The sequence below is a fragment of the Sus scrofa genome, chromosome 5 (assembly GCF_054392235.1).
Source record: "Sus scrofa isolate SSC_HxYL_T2T_F1_AM1 chromosome 5, Sscrofa_HxYL_maternal_Yorkshire_Landrace_v2.0, whole genome shotgun sequence".
NCBI classification, from domain to species: domain Eukaryota; kingdom Metazoa; phylum Chordata; class Mammalia; order Artiodactyla; family Suidae; genus Sus; species Sus scrofa.
In genome coordinates, this window is record NC_139387.1 from 98,315,322 (window position 1) to 98,332,494 (window position 17,173).

Consider the following 17,173-nt stretch of genomic DNA (forward strand, 5'->3'; position numbering starts at 1 on the left):
TCCTGCTCTAGCCATGATATATTCCTTTACTCATTCAATAATTCATTCACGACACATTTTTTGAAGGTCCACCAGACACTGTGCTAAGCATTTTGCATACTTCGTCTCACTGAGTTCCAACTAGAAGTCTAAAGCAAAACCACCAACCCAACAGCGAAACAATGGCCAAGATTTAAACTACTTGGACAACATCTCAGGAAAACTTGGGGAACTGATTCTGGAGATCATGCAATCTTTCAAGTATCACGCAATTGTATTAGGACTACTTTCAGCTAGGTGAAGTGCAAGAAACGTTTCTATTTATAAAACTTTGTGCCATCCTCCCAGATTGCCCTGGCAAGCAGGTGATAATCTCTCGTCATCATTATGACCTACTGAAGGTTTCATAGTCACCTGAGAATTTTGATGTGAGAAAGAAAAGTCACAAGGTAGCACAAATATGATTTTTAGTTTTTATTTGTGAAATACAATGACTAGCAATGTAAGCCTAACAGCACCTAATGCCTGCTGCAAAAGAAAAATAAGTCCTCCAGCCTATAGTTTCTTAACATTCTCTGCCTATTTAGCACAATGCTGCAAGTCCACAAATATCAGACTCTAGGGAAAACATATTTTTAGATTATCCTGAATGTAAGTAAGATGTGGAGAAATTATAATTTGTTCTCTGAGTAGCCAACTTTACAAGACAAAAGAACGGCCTTGTTTTGCTGGCAGGTATTTGGGTACTGCCGCTTCTTTTTTCACTGAGGAAGCAGAATCATTTGTGTTGCATCAAGGCATTAAAGTCGTGTTGACTTTCTCATACTATATACCAGCCAGCACGACATGGGTTATTGTTAGACGGAAGACGGAAGTAATTCCATCATGTATGTTCCCTGAGTCCATGCTCCTATCACGCACTTAGATTTTTTTAATCTACTGCATGTCTGGCTGTTATCACTGCCTATCAAAACAGCTCAAATCTTACTCTCTCAAAAGGGTTTGTCGATACTGTTGACAAACAGTTCAAATATGTTCCACATCCCCCTCTGTCTTATTCAGAATAAAATTGTAATTCCTTCCTACACCTCTGAGACTGTATCTGATCTTGGCCCAAACCTCTCTCGTCTTAGGTTTTCCCACACTTGTCCTGGGCTTCAAAGTGGTGCTCAGACTTGAATGAGAGAAGATAGCTCTGTAAGTTTGTTAGAGCTGCCATAACCAAGTACCACAAACTAAGAGGTTTCAACCACAGAAATGAATTTTCTCGTAATTCTGGAGGCTAGAAATCTGAGATGGAGGTTTGGGCAGGGTTTCCTCTGAGGCCTTGCTCCTTGGCCTGCAGTCAGCCGTCTCTCTAGGTTTTCCATGGTCTTCCCTGTGTGTGTGTCTGGGTCCTGCCTAGTCGTCTCTTCTTACAAGGACAGTGGTCATATTGGATGAGGGCCCACCCTTATAACCTCGTTTTACCTTCTTTACCTCTTTAAAGACCTTATCTCCAAATACAGTCACATTCTGAGGTTCTGGGGGACAGGACTTCAACATACAAATTTGGGGGCAGGGCATAATTCAACCCATAGAAATACTTATTCTCTAGCCATTGATGAATATGCTGTGGGATGTTTGGACAGGCCATATTAGTCATAAGGTACTTGGGAAGAGGTGACAAATGAAGTAAAATAACTCCTGAGGCTTTGGATGTGACAAGGGCTTTGGGCCCTTGTGCTCTTGGCTGCATAGACTCGAAGGAGATGTTTCATGATTACTTCTTCCGGAAGATGGTCTTTGGGGAGTCAACGTGGGAGGGAGCTTGGCTGAGGAGGACAGACAGTATATAAGATAAGCAGGCTGCTGGGACAGCCCCTCATCTCTTTAGCAAGTTGGAACTAACTGAAGGGGTCTCAGAAGGAAACTGCCTTGAATGCTGTTCTAATAAGAAAGCGAGCCTTGTGAAAAATGGCAGTGTAAGAAAATCCTTTCCCTTCCATTTATCATAAACTATCCAATGAAATGACTATGCAAATAGCAAGCAACATGATGGATTAGGATAATATTATTAAGGAATTTAGAAACTTTTTTAGGTGGTTCTTGGGCACTGTTTTTGAATAAATAAATGCCACATTGTCTAGCTCAGGCAAAGACCCACAGGGTTTATCATTTTATTGAAAGGAAAATAAAAGATGGAGAAATTAATGTTCTGAGAGATTTAACGAGGCTGCCCCATCTACACCAAGAGTAACTCGTTTTTAAGTTAACTATTTCCTCATGTGGAAAAACAATAAAGAAACATAAACCAAAACAATGAATTTTTAAAACAAAACAACTGCAAGATAATGAATTCACCCAAGGCAGTGACTAAAGCGTCCTTATTCAAAGAGAAGGAAACTGTGAGTACTTACTATTTAAAGCTGGAATCTAGATTATCTATATTGTTCATGGAGGATTTTGAAAAGTTCATTAGGATTGATGCTTTCTCTGAAAAAACAAAAAGCAGCAGCTGATCAAAGATAATTCCCATATTTTTAGAATGGCTGATCTACACATGTTATGGCAAGTGCTAGAGATGGACTTCCAGATTTCTGTGGACTCTGAGTGTGTCAGATGCTACCATGCAGTTTTCTTCCTTTCATGTGTTGTGACGTTTTGTACTAGCTCGAGCCATGTTTGGATTAAGACATATTTGATGAACGCTATCCCAAAGAGTTAATCCTTTTTAAAGAGTCTTTGCCCCTAACAATTTGCTTAATCCACTGGGAGTATTATTTATGACACGGGTTTCAGGAAGCAGGTACCTCAGATCTGGAAGCTGGGCTACTGCAAGAGAAGGTTTAGAATTTTGCCTGAAAACCATCAATAGCAAACTCTGGCTCCCAAATATTCATAATAATTCATAATCATTTGCCCTGGGATTTTTTTGCAGAAAAATTAAAAAAATTAAGACTTGTTCATTAATCCCTGTGGGAATTTGATTAATTTTAGATGGTTTTCTAGATTTAAATATATGGGGATGATTTTAAAAACTACCTTTCTGGCCTAATATAAATTCTGAGCTATAAACATAGATAATACAGGTTGTTATAATATTCTTTTATTAAGACATTTAAATCTACCATTGAGCCTTCCCATTGGTATATCTGACGGGCTGATGAGTTATGACGGAAGCTACTAGGGCAATTAAAGTCTTCTAGACACAATGTTCTGAGAAATCATTTACTTATAATCAAGGCAACATGAGATTTATTTTTCTAATATTGGACTAACCTGGACAAATATCAACAAAGGTACTTTTCAAGCAATATATGTCTTGGGATAGAAATTATACCTCCTGGTTTTCTAATTTTAATAGCAAATTTATGCTTAATTCTAGTCTCTGGGTTATTCATCACAATGCATCCTAGACAAGCAATTAAAATCTGGTCAATAACACATCTTCCAATCAGCACAAGAATGATCTTTGGCAAGTAATTCATCCTCTCTGCTGATCAGTGTCTTTTTCTTTCTTATAAGGGATTAGATACGGTTCTAAAAAGGCTTAGTTTTAGTTAGTCTGGCCATAGTCTAAGCACCTCTGCTTTTTTTTTTTTTTTTTTTTTTTGTCTTTTTGCCATTTCTAGGGCCGCTCCCGTGGCATATGGAGGTTCCCAGGCTAGGGGCTGAATCGGAGCTGTAGCCACTGGCCTATGCCAGAGCCACAGCAACACAGGATCCGAGCCATGTCTGCACCCTACACCACAGCTCATGACAACGCCAGATCCTTAACCCACTGAGCAAGGCCAGGGATGGAACCCACAACCTCATGGTTCCTAGTTGGATTTGTTATCCACTGAGCCACGATGGGAACTCCTAAGCACCTTTGCTTTTAAAGCTTCTCAGGTGATTCTGTCATGCAGTGAAGGTTAAAAACCACCCAACTGGATACTGTTAGCTTTCTAGCTCTACTATTCAACCCTTTTTTTTTTTTTTTTTTTTTTTTTGGTCTTTTTAGGGCTGCCTCTGTGGCATATGGAAGTCCAGGCTAGGGATCGATTCAGAGCTGCAGCTGCTGGCCTATGCCACAGCCACAGCCACACCAAATCCAAGCTTCATCTGCGACCCAACCATATAACTCACTGGAAACGCCAGATCCTTAACCCACTGAGCAAAGCCAGGGATTGAACCTACGTCCTCATAGATACTAGTCAGCTTCATTTCTGCTGAGCCACAATGGGAACTCCATCAATAATGGTAGCTCATCAATCGTTATTACTGGAGATAAAATTTGCAGAGTTTTGCCATGATGAGAGTTTGGAAGTGAGGGTGGGAATATCATCCTGTTTTTTGCATGAGAATCCCCAAAGGCTTGCCTGTGACATAGGTAGAGTTAGTGGAGGAATGGAGCAGGATGGAAAAGCTAGATTGAGACGATGCCATTATTTCCAGGGATTTGGGGAGCCTGAAATAAAAAAATCACCGAAAGAAAGTAGCAGGATCAGTACGGAATGGTAAATGCTGCAATTTCCAGATATGGTGACACTCACCTAGGAGAATCTGCAAATTCTAGAATTTTCCAGAAAAGAAGTAAACTAAACCATCTGAGCATATATATCAATATTCTTGAATTATGAAATCACAGGCCTATAAAAACAAAGGGAAACCAATAGTGGAGTTAGAAAAGAAAGGAGAAATTCCCCGTCTCTGCCACACTCAACGTGCTGCTCTTTAGAAGCAGCTACTGCTTATATTTTGTTGTGAATCCTAGCAGATGTTTCCTTTGTATAATAACTCTGTGAACTATTCATGAAATCAACCCACTGATCATGTTTTTAAAAATAAGATTCAAATCATTATATTAGAATGCTAATCCGTGACCCTTTCCTCCAGCCCACTCCCCTCATCTCATATATTGAGAGGATACAGAATATATGCTGAACCATGTTGTAGCTTTTTAAAGGCTCTTCAGGATGTTTTGGAACGAATGTACCATAACTTAACAAGCCAGTTCTCATGGTGGACATTTCAATCATCCTTAGTTCTTTGTACCCATGAAATATTGTAGTGAGCATCCTTGTTCATATATGTGTGCTCAGTTGGGCAACTATTTCTGTAGAGTAAGTCTAGTGATGCAAAATTCTTGGGAGAAATGGATTTAGAGTGTAAACTTCCAAACTGTCATTCCAAACTGATAGTATTTAATAAGGCCACCAAGGCTATGTGAAGGTTCTCTTTTGTCACAACTATACTAACCTGGAGAACTATCAATTGGATCTTCATCATTTTGATAGGGAAATTGTTATTTTGCAGCTTTAATCTGCATCTCTTTATTATCAGTATAATGTTTTTTAAATAAGAAAATTTACAAAGAGACTCTCACTCACCTACCAACAAGCAAAAAAAAAAAAACTTACATAACTTTTCTAGTTAGGTGGTTATGAAAGAAAACAACTGAAAGGATATATTGGAGGAATTAAGCCAGAATGCAGGCATTAATTTGCATTTTCTAATCAGAAATGCATTTATTTCTCTCTTTGTCCTCTGTGGCTCTCCAATTTGAATATTCAGCAGGAGAAAAAGGCTGGCTGAAGAAGGCTGACTGAATACTTAGATTTAACAACAATAGTTAAACATATTCCTTTTCTTATGATTCTGCTCCAGCTTTCTAAGGTGAAATATTTCAAACAAAGTAAATCTTAATTTTGAATTCAGATGGTTCACTGCTGAAATCATTATGAACACAATGGAAAAGGGAAACTTTTCAGAATATCTTACCTCTGTAGATAAACTGGCATTTTCAAAGAACTTTAGCACAATGTGTGCCCCATGCATCCTTTCCTTCACCTCTTCCCCAGCCTTGCCAGAGCCAAGGTGAATGGCTACCCTGTACCGATGCTGGCTCTCAACATGAACTTCCTGGGCTAGCTGGCAGGCACCATGTTTTCCAAAATGATCTGTCCTGGAACATTTGCTCTCTCGCCAGGCTCTCCTTTTTTCTGTCCTCTTCTCTCTTGTTCTTCCAAGTCTCCCACTATTCTTCTAGCACCCCCCCACCACCAACCCCCTTATTGCAGGGCGCAACCTTCTTCAACCAGGAGTCACACATTCCTGTCATCAGGGGAGCCTTACCGCCCCCCACCCCCATGGCAGCCTCCCTCCCTATCTCGGCTGCAGGCTCTGTGCTATCAGGCTCGTTCCCTTTGTCCTACATTAGTTTATCAAAAATCTGGTCCCTTTAGTCAACCGTGAATGTCCAAGAGCATGCACTTGGAACAGGCCACTGCTCTTGGTGCCAAGCAGAGTGGTATGCATGATGTATTATGAAACCCTTTTCCGGACAAGTTTAGAATCTCTGGTTCTGCCAGGGCACTGGACCAGTGAATGGGAACATGTGTGACGAATCAGAAACTCCTTCTTGGGGAATGCTTGGGAGGAGAAATCTGCAGTCTGCTACTGTGACAACCCAAAGCCCCGACGAAGTTCCTTCAGGGATGACCTGAAAGCAAGCCACTTCTTTATGTTTTAAATTTAGAGACTGCTTAAGATTTAGCTAATTCAATCCAGGTTTGATTTTTAAAAGGCCTCAAACAAACTCTGTCTCTATGATTGGTTTTATATATTATCTCTGTGTATGAGTTAAATATCTACGGATGCCTATAAACACAAATAGTCTGATGAGATGGATTAATGCTTTCCTCTATTTTAGACAGCAAATACCACACGACCTTTTGAATGCTATCTCTATGGACAGGCTGTGCAGGGTTCACTGTCCTGCTGCTAGAAGGGTTTCCACTCTGTCCACGTGAACACTCTCAGTCTAGGTTTTATACCTACATGGCAAGTTCAGCCACCATCAAATTTTCTCCCGTCCGTTCTTTTTTTCTGGTTACCAGAGGACTAAGAACCCAGATTTAAGCCAGGTGTTTTCTGTATGAGACATATACTTGTACACCTGAGCACTCCTCACACTTCTCAACACTCATGAATTATTCAACTCGATTTTTTCCTCTGTGTGCTATGTACAAGTGTCTCTTTTCTCCCTTCTACCAGAAAGGAGGAAGGACCTTTCTCTTTCTCTTTCTCTTCCTCTTCCTTTTTTTTTTATATCCCCCCCCTTTTGTTTTTGCTTTTTTTAGGGCTGCACCTGTGGCATATGGAAGTTCCCAGGTTAGAGGTTAAATTAGAGCTACAGCTGCCAGCCTATGCCATAGCCACAGCAACTCAGCATCTGAGCTGCATCTGCAACCTACACCACAGCTCACGGCAACTCCAGGTCCTTAACGCACTGAGCGAGGCTGGGGATGGAACCCACATCCCCATGGATACTAGTCAGATTCATTTCCACTGATCCACAATGGGAAGTCCTATCTCCCCTATTACTACTTTTTTTTAAAAAATAGAATGTTTGTTAGTGTCATTTTTAAACAGTTTGACACATATAGCTACACAAACTTGTCCTCATGGTTAAAGTCCATCAATCACTTCTATCCATCATTACCCTCTGTCACCTTGTTCATGGAATAAAAACACTCTAAATGTATTGAACACTTCTCTTTGGCCCTCTCTTGAAGCTCCATTCAGAAAGAAAATAATTTTACAGGATTTGGCTTTATTCATAGTTGCCATTTCAATTTAGTACATATTTGCTGAATTTAACTGGGCCTCCTGTATTTGGTGACTCTATTTGATACCCTATTCCATTACTGTATAATGAACATACAAAGAGGAACTTATACCCATCCTCCTTAAACTTTTCCAAAAGGTTGAAGAAGGAACACTCCCAAAGACATTCTATGACGCCACCATCACCCTAATTCCAAAACCAGACAAAGACACCACCAAAAAAAAATACTATAGGCCAATATCGTTGATGAACATAGATGCAAAAATTCTCAACAAAATTTTAAACAACCAAATCCAACAACATATAAAAAAGATCATACACCACAACCAAGTGGGATTCATCCTGGGTTCACAAGGATGATTCACCATATGCAAATCAATCAATGTCATATACCACATTCACAAAAGAAAAGTCAAAAACCACACGATCACCTCAACAGGTGCAGAAAAAGTATTTGACAAAGTCCAACATCCATTCTTGATCAAAATTCTTACCAAAGTGGGTATAGAGGGAACATACCTTAACAGAATAAAATCCATTTATAACAAATCCACAGCAAAGATAATACTCAATGGAGAAAAGCTGAAAGCCTTCTCACTAAAATCTGGAACAAGACAAGGATACCCACTCTCACCACTGTTATTCAACATAATATTGGAAGTCCTAGCCACAGACAGACAAAAGAAATAAAAGGCATCCACATAGGAAGAGAAGAGATACTTGTTTGTGCCCTTTAATAAACAAAGAAGAAGGAGAAAAGTTGATCAGGGACCAGTGCTTGAGAAAACTGTAAACTTGTGAAGCAAACGAGTCTATTGGTTCTCTTCCCTGTTGTATCCTCAGATACATCCCCCGTAAGGGCTTCACAAATGTTTGTCAAATGAACCAAAACATGGTAAATACGGAGCAAACTGTTTCTCATGTATGTATATCTCTCCTTTACCTGGGACCAAGCTATTTTTTTTTTTTTTTTTTTTTGTAAAGGGCCAGATAGTAAATGTTTTAGGCTTTATGGACCTTATGGTCTCTGTTGCACCTGTTCAACTTGACCAGCATGATAGCAGCTGTAGATAACGTATAAACAAATGCATATGGCTATGTTGCCATTAAATTTTCCAGTCAGTCCTCTACCTCTGCGTGCTCCACACCTGTGGAGTCAACCAATCACAGATCAAAAATACTTTAAAAAAAATTCCAGAAGGTTTCAAGAAGCAAACCTTGAATTTGCCACACACCACCAGTTTTTTTTACCAAGTATTTACACTGTATTTGCAACATTTACAATGGAAATTACATTGCATTAGATATTATCAGTAATTTAGAGATAACAACGTATTTGGGAGGATGTGCATAGATTATATGCAAATATGAATGTAAAATACTGTGAAAATTATCAAAATGTGACAGATATGTGAACACAGGACAGGGAAAAACAGTGCTGATAGACTTGCTCAGTGTAGGGGTGCCACAAATTAATTTGTAGAAAATGCGGTATCTGCAAAGGGCAATAAGAGAAGCATGATAAAATGATGTACCTTGTACTCTGCCATTTTATATAAGGCACTTGAGCATCCTTGGATTTGGGTATCCTCAAGGGTTCCTGGAACCAACCCTGGTAGAAACCAAGGGATGACTACTGTATTAACCAAAACGTGATGGGACTGACGTCTGCCATTGATCCAGGTCCCTCCTCAAAATATGAATGTGGTGCTGCTCTGTCCGTCCTGCTTCTGGATGGGAGAGTAAAGAGAGCTCTGATGATGAATATAGACCCTGCTTCTCCAACCCCATCTCCACCAACAATCGCAAAGAGAAAACGAGTGTCTTCCTTTACATCTACAAATTTGTGGATTAAGATTCTCAGGGAGCCTTAATTTAAGAATTGTTGTTCAAGTGTCACAAATAACCAATGGGAAACAGGGTCAGGGAGTTCCTGTTGTGGCTCAGTGATAACGAACCCAACTAATAACCATGAGGATGCAGGTTTGATCCCTGGCCCCACTCAGTGGGTTAAAGGATCTGCTGTTGCCGTGTGTTGCCGTGAGCTGCAGTGTAGGATGCAGATGTGGTTTGGCTCCTGACTTGCTGTGGCTGTGGTATAGGCTGGCAGCTGCAGCTCCAATTTGACCTCTCACCTGGGAACTTCCATTTACTGCAGGTGTGGCCCTCAAAAGTAAAAAAAAGAAAATAGTGTCAGAAATTAGTTTGTGTTTTTCAGGGACTTTTTCTTGGTGCTAAAAAAAATTAAGTGGAGGTGACCTAGTGGGTCAACTGTCCATGACAGCACATCATCTTAATCCTTGCTTCCAAAAAGAACATTTCCTTGGGGGAGAGGGTCAGGGACTCACAAACAGTTTCTCAGAGGTTGGAGGGTGAGTTGTCTAAACATTAACCAGGGACCCTTGGGTTCCCAGTAATACATGGCTAGACACCACAAACCAGAGCCTCTTAAAATGAAGGCTGAAAATGTTTGACCTCTCTCTGGCATGGCCAGGGCAGATTATCCAGAGAGAAGCTCCCCTTGGGTTCCCTTAGATTTCAAAACTAATCAGATTCAGAGGGCTCCTGTGTTTTCCTATTATATAAACGTCTCTTCTTTCACACTGGGGAAGGATCTGTTTTTTCAGAGGTAAAATTGTTCATAGCCATATGTTTTTCTCCATTCTTTAGTCATGGGCTTCTCTCCATGAACTACTGATTCCTTCCTTAAGTGCTGTTCATCTTCCATGATGTAGCCCAGATGCCACTTCCTCCACCATCGTGTCCTTCAAGACTCTGCATATGTCTGTCATCACATTCATCGAGCTCTAGGCTACGTGCCTCTTTGTGGGAGTTCTTTGTATTCCTCTCCTTTTGTTACACCATGCTTTTTACGAGGTTCACCTCCAGTAGAATGAATACAATTTGAAACGAAGGCTTAAAGAGGTTAAACGTGGCCAAAGCTAGAGAAGTAGAAAGTGGCAGATGGAGGATTCTGGCCTGAATGCTTTCCTATTCCCTAAACCACTGCCTCTTCAGATTAACCTACTTTCGAAGTTCAGGAGTGCCTGGCCATCTGTGGCAGACAGTTCAGTAAGAACAACATTCCGCCCTTTCTACTAAGGTTTTCATCTTTCCCCCTGTTTTCACTCTTCCAGCCAAGGCAGCCATCTGCTTCCTTAAAGAGAATCCCCAGGTGGAGCTGATGGAACATACTCCCTGGGTGCTTCTTGTACCTGATGGCTTTTTTGCATGGGACTCTCTTGTGGGAAGACGTTTTCTCCTTGCGCCTCCCCAGCTAACTCATCTCCAAAGGCTTATCCCGAGCATGCAGGTTCAATCCCCGGCCTTGCTCAGTGGGGTAAGGCTCTGGTGTTGCCGTGAGCTATGGTGTAGGTTGCAGACACAGCTCAGATCCTGCGTTGCTGTGGCTGTGGTGCAGGTGGGAAGCTGCAGCGCGAGTCAACTTTTAGACTGGGAACTTCCATGTGCCTCAGATGTGGTCTTAAAAAGCAAAACAAAGCAAAACAAAACAGTATATCCCTGAAATGGTCTAAGCGTTGACTGATATTAATTAACAGAATTTTGGTCTCTTTCCACATCAAGAGAATCCACACAAACGGCCCCTGTTTATTTTGTGACTTGCTGGTTTTCTTAACATTGTTTGGGGGAATAGAATCATGGTTCATTTTACACACACATCCCCTCGGTGTCATTCATTCTAGAGGACATCAGTGAGTTAGAGGTGCTTGAGAAAGAAGGCGGCTAAGATGGATAACAGCTAGAATTTAGACCAGCACTATCCGAACGAACTTTGTGCAGTGATGGCAAGGCTCCGTATTGGCGGTGTCCAATATAATAGTCGCCAGCCCCTTGTGACTATAAAATCCTTTGAAATCTGGTTAGTGTGCTGGAGGAACTGCTATTTTTATGTCATTTAACTTAGTTAAAATAATTTAACATTTTAATAGCTACATATGGCTAGTGGATGCTGTATTGGACAAAGCAGATTGGCAGCATCTGCTCTCATTTCAATATAGGGGTTTATAATACTCTTACTCTTGAAAGTTTGCATGATAACAGAGAGAAGATATAAACTTAATTTTTATTAAAATAGCACTCCATAAATTTCCCACTTGAGAACAACCTTGGCAACTCAGGATACCTTAAAATCTTGATAAGCTTTTTGAGAGCAGAAAATTACTTAGTTGCTGGAAAAAAAAGAGAGAGAGAGAAAGAGAGAGAGAGAAAATTGCGAGTATAATCCATATATTCCAAATATTTTTCACAAACTTTCAATTTTAAGGAATATTGTCATTATTCCGTAATCCTTCCAAAGTGCTTCAGTGTGGGCATCAGCAACAGGAAGCAGGAACCACCTGTCTTTACCTTTTACTGCAAAGTGATTCTGAAAAAGGAAGAAAGTGTATCACTAAGCATGGTAGGGCTTACGTTCATATTAACCCACAGAAATATTTGTGTGTGTGTTCGTGGACTCTTATGTGAGGCAATCTTGTTTTGAAAATAAAATCTTAACATATAGGCCTTTCTTTTATGATTTCGGTTGTTCAATTTTAAGACTTCCCTCCTCTGTTGCCATAGTAAAAGGATATTTTAGAAAAAAGTGAGATAAGCTTTTTACTTCATTTCTCATGACTCACCCACTATCTTATTTTGTCATCTCATGTCCTTCGGCCAGTCTCCAGGGCAAGTGGCATCTGTGATCTAGGAAAGGTAAAGATTGAGGAAATCACCAAGTCTAGTCAAAATGCCTTACCCACTTAAGCTTTCTCCTTCTCACTTATGGGGGCAGTGATAATTTCAGACAGTTAACTTTTCTTCCCTTTCTTCCTTCCTTCTTTCTCTCTCTTTTTTTTTTTTTGCTTTTTAGAGCCGCACCTACATCATGTGGAGGTTCCCAGGCTAGGGGTTGAATCAGTGCTGCAGCTTCTGGCCTATGCCACAGCCACAGCAATGCAGGATCCAAGCCTCAGCTGCGACCTACACCATACACCATAGCTCATGGCAACACCAGACCCTTAACCCACTGAGCAAGGCCAAGAAACCCCATGGTTCCTAGTCAGATTTGTTTCCACTGCACCATGACGGGAACTCCTGTTGCTTTTCATTTTATTTTTTCTGCTGCTGTATAAATAAGTCTCCCAAGTCTTCCTCAAATGAAATTTATTTCAAAGAGTAGAGGGATATGCACCCCCACCCATATTTTCCATACTTGGAGAATGTCTAAGTGAATTTTCAATTTCTTTCATTCAACCCAAAAGTATTTTTAATACCTCTCCTGTGGCACAACAGGTTAAGAATTTGACATTGTTATTGCAGTGGTTTGGGTCACTGCTATCGTATGGGTTCAGTCCCTGGCCCAGGAAGTTCCGTATGCCACAGGTGCAGCCAAAAAATAAATAAGAATAAATAAATTTCCCAGTCATATCTAATACATTTGATTTATATTTTCCAATTTCTAGGCTGAAATCTAAATACTCTTTTGATTGACAAATATATGTAATAGTTTTCAAAACAGTCTATTTTGGTTTATATACTTTAATGCATATGGAACAAGTGATATATTGTTTATTATATTTGTAAACATTTAATAATGAAAGTGCTACTTCATTCTATATAATGAATCAGAGGAATTCAATTGCTGTCATTTGGAGATTATATAGTTCCTACTTTAACATTTTAGTCAAGCCTGGCATTTAGGTGTTTTATGATTTTATCTATAAATATATATTTAGAATATGATGCTGTTCTGTCACATGTACCATAAATACTTATAACTGAAAGCATTTCACTGTAAGTTCTCTGAAATGTAATACCATGGATGAATATTCCAATATAGGTTAATACAGATGAAGCCAACTTCATGTTGCATAAATTATGAAGACATGTTTTACTCTTTAGGATGTGTTAAGTTAGGACATGCATACTGGGAGCACACTTTTCTCCTTTGCAACTGATTTTCTACATCTCAGATATTATGCATATACGCAATATGTATGTTTGTAAAAATTTGTTGGAGAAAACTCTAGGAGCCAGTAAGCAAATCTACAGCCCATTCTCTAGACTGAAAAAAGGCAAAATGTAAGGCTATCAGTACCAAATAGGTTTTTAATGATTGGCTATTTTATAAACAGGGAAAGTTAAAAGTTAGCGAAGTTCCTTTGTGAAATCTAGTTCCTTCTATATATATATATATTTAACTCCAGGAGCCCAGTGTTATTTGTTCCTTGGAATTGTGTAAAATCAGGAAATACTGTATTGAGTCCACTGGGTAATAGGAATTAAAGTTAGGTAATAAAAACCTTGGAAATGTTTGAATTCCAGTTCTCAAACAAGACTGCGTACAGAAATCTTGTCCTTTTATTGTAAAGACCCTCCTCCATCTCGGTGAAGTCAAAGATGGGAATTGGGTATGTTTGCTTGGCTAAGCCCAGATCCAGGTGGCATTTACTAGATTATAGCCGCAATGTCCTAAATGGTACTTGAGCATTTGAATGAGTCAGTGTGCCTCTGAAAATACCTCATGCCCAAGTACCAGAGGGGTCGGGCTAAGGAACCATTAGCAATATAACATGATTATAAAAAAAGATAGTCAGACTCTCAACAATCACTCTATAAGCCACGCCAAGATGTCTGGGAGGGATTGGCTCATAGGCTGTGTGCTTGGTGAGGAAGTGAGTGGGCATCAGTCTTAAACTATGAGAAGATGAACCTTATTACTTTCTTTATACAGTAGACATATACCCTTTTATGCCATGGGTGCCCTCCCACGGTTGGTGATCTAGAGTTTAGCCCAGGAGAGGTCACCCATTGTGTCTCTTGCTTGTTTAGAGGCTGAGGTGCCAGTTATTCAAAGGTCATTATTTTTCGATGAATTTTGATTGGTGTATTTTTTCATTTGCCTATTATCTGAGATGATAGCTCAAAAAAATGCTAAGTCTTACATTCAGTCTTGATGACTCAACATTCTAAATGTTAGGAATGTAATTTGAGAAAACATGGAATATACAATCAGGTTAAAAGAAACCTGACCTTTTTTTAAAATCAAGATGAGATTGCCAGATGAGATAAATGCAAAAATGCAAATACTGTCCTGCTTAGTAAAAGGTTTTAATGCAGGCATGACCAGTTTGACCAAAGCTCTCATTCTAGAAAACTTTCATAAAAGAGGTCTGTCCATCATGATGTGTTTTCCAAAACATCTGCTCCAGGGAACAGTGGCGCAGCGCCTGAGGTCTGTGCTGTACCCGGATAAATTTCACTGATTTATAAAGCTCAGATTTTAGAGAGGTCCTAAACTACTCTTTCTTCAAACATATTAATAAACTCTATGAAAGGATTTGTGAATGGGTATAATTCATCTGGCACTTGTAGGACTTAGTGTATTTTTGAATTTTTTTTTTGGGGGGGGGTGTTTTGTTTTTTCTTTTTTGGCTGCCTGGAGGTATATGGAGTTTCCAGGCCAGGGATCAGATCTAAGACACAGTTGTGATCTAAGCTGCAGCTGCCCCAACACTGGATCCTTAACCTACTGTGCAGGCCAGGGATCGAACCTGTGTCCCAGTGTTCCCACGATGCCATTGATCCCCTTGCACCACAGCAAAAACTCCAATAATTTCTCAACAACTGACAGAGATATAAATATTATATTTCCTTTTTAGAAATTGAGCTATTAAAGCTACATTCAAAATGTCGCTAAATAGAATATTCTTAAACTGTTTAAAAATATATATACTGGAAGCAAGTTTAAATGTTTCTGTAGTTTTTCGTTTTGAACAAATTTGTTATGTTTTTCCAAAAAAAGCTGAATTGCTCATTCTCAAAAATTAGATAAGAATGGATTTTTAAGAAATCTATAAAAAGCATTAGAGAAAATTATAAAATAGTCTCTTGTCAGCCAATCTAACACTTCATAGCAAACAGCATGGTTTGATTAAACTCGTTTTCATTTGCTCTCTCTGTGTGTATACTTGCATATCAATGATCTTAGTTTTTTTTAAAACATGTTTTCCCTTTATGATGCTTTGTTTAAATGGCAAAAAAAAAAAAAAAAAAAACACCTAACAATAAGCACCCAATGACTTCAGAGAGATTAACACTGTACAGTGAGAGGTTGGACACAAAGGAAATAAAAGCTGGAAAAGAAAAGGAAGAAAGGAATGGACCCCGGGATGTGCTGGATGGCGTGGCACTTGTCACTGGGGAAGAAGGTATAGTTCCTATCAAACTGGACAGAGACATTATTTTAAGATGGCATGTAGTTCACTGGAAATCATTTACTTTCTATTCTTATGCTCCTATTAGGTTAATTTTTTTGTTTTTGTTTTTTCAAAGGGGGGAAATATCCCATCCCTTTACAGCCCTCCAAGGGAAGGGCATGGGGGGATTTGCGGCACGAGGACACTAAACAGCCAACTTAGGTCCTAAGCACAGATTCCATCCTCCCATCTCGCTTCCTGTGGAGAGTACATCCCTCACCCTGCACTGTCTGGCCTGTCATTTCGTTCTGATTGAAAAGCATGTTCAGTTAAGAGATTTCCCTTTTAGACACAGGGAACAATGACTGATTCTGAATGCAGGGGTCCCAATTTGGGGACATTTATTTGCATCATGGATGGGCTTTTCTCAAGTATAGTTGCATGGTTTACTATTCCCAGGAACCTTAGCCAAGTATATATTTGAAAGGCTGTCAGAATTCTTTCTTGGTTTACCAGGACTGTTTTTCATTTTATGCAAAATCACAGATGGATGTTAACATTTCAGTGAATGAGACAGTCCATTGTGTGAAATAATGAGCTGCTAGCATTCATGCTACAACACAATTCCAGGATCAAGTCATTTCATTTTTAATAATAATGATAATAGGCATGATCCCTGTTAAGAGTTATGGGATAGAAGTGAGACAGGCTGGAACCAGGGACCTGGAACCTTTGCTGCAGTGTTTGCATCTGGACAAGTTGTCTCCTGGAGTAACACAACACAAAGAAACCATAAAGGACAAAAATAATGGTGCGCAAGTGCAGTGGGGACAAATTATGAACAAGAAGACCAAAAAGACCAAAAACCCAACTGCTACTTATGAGAAGTCCAGAGCAAAACAGGATGCTTTGCACACAGCACCATCAAGGCAGTGGGCAGACACCCAAGTCACCTCTTTGGCTCAACCCCTAGACCTGCCTGTGCCCTCACCCCATGTAAGGGACCAGCTCAACCCTCCCCTCAGGGAAGGAGCAAGAAAACCATTACTTGTTTTTGCTTCTTCGTGCTGCAGCAGGGGCCCCAATAAAGCCTTGCCTGGATTTCTTGTTGCTTATCAGTTTCTATTGTTCAAGAATCTAAGAATCCTGGTTGGTAACAGAACTACCGATAAGCAACGCATGTCAAGTCGTGGAGGCCTCAGTTTCTTGTCTGTACAATGAGGAAAATCATGCCCTCCTAAAACGTTGTCATGAGGATTAAAGGAGAAAATGTATGAGACGACAGGCCCATAGCAGATACCGAATAAATGACAGGCAATCTCATTAGCATTAAGCCTTTACACTGCACAGGACTTCTGTCTCTGAGAGACACAGAAGTGATGGACTGGGACTCCTTCCCCAG

At 39.9% G+C, this 17,173-nt stretch overlaps 1 protein-coding gene and 1 long non-coding RNA gene across 30 annotated transcripts in view; one reads left to right on the forward strand and one right to left on the reverse strand.

Moving 5' to 3' along the window:
• LOC102159120 (uncharacterized) overlaps positions 1–17,173 on the forward strand; it is a 654,277-nt gene that overhangs the window by 587,526 nt on the left and 49,578 nt on the right. The gene's annotated exons all lie outside the window — the stretch shown is intronic.
• Positions 1–17,173, reverse strand: part of LOC146403579 (uncharacterized) — a 408,191-nt gene that overhangs the window by 37,585 nt on the left and 353,433 nt on the right. For 5 of the 15 annotated variants that reach the window (XR_014804462.1, XR_014804459.1, XR_014804465.1 and 2 more), the window contains exons 1-3: positions 5,725–6,142; positions 4,497–4,593; positions 2,379–2,454 (exon numbers count right to left, since the gene is read on the reverse strand). This is a non-coding gene — a long non-coding RNA (uncharacterized LOC146403579). Of the gene's footprint in view, positions 1–2,378; positions 2,455–4,496; positions 4,594–5,724; positions 6,167–9,108; positions 9,304–11,638; positions 11,961–12,213; positions 12,278–17,173 lie in introns of those variants that run through there. The other 10 variants (XR_014804471.1, XR_014804467.1, XR_014804470.1 and 7 more) reach the window with 3 other exon arrangements.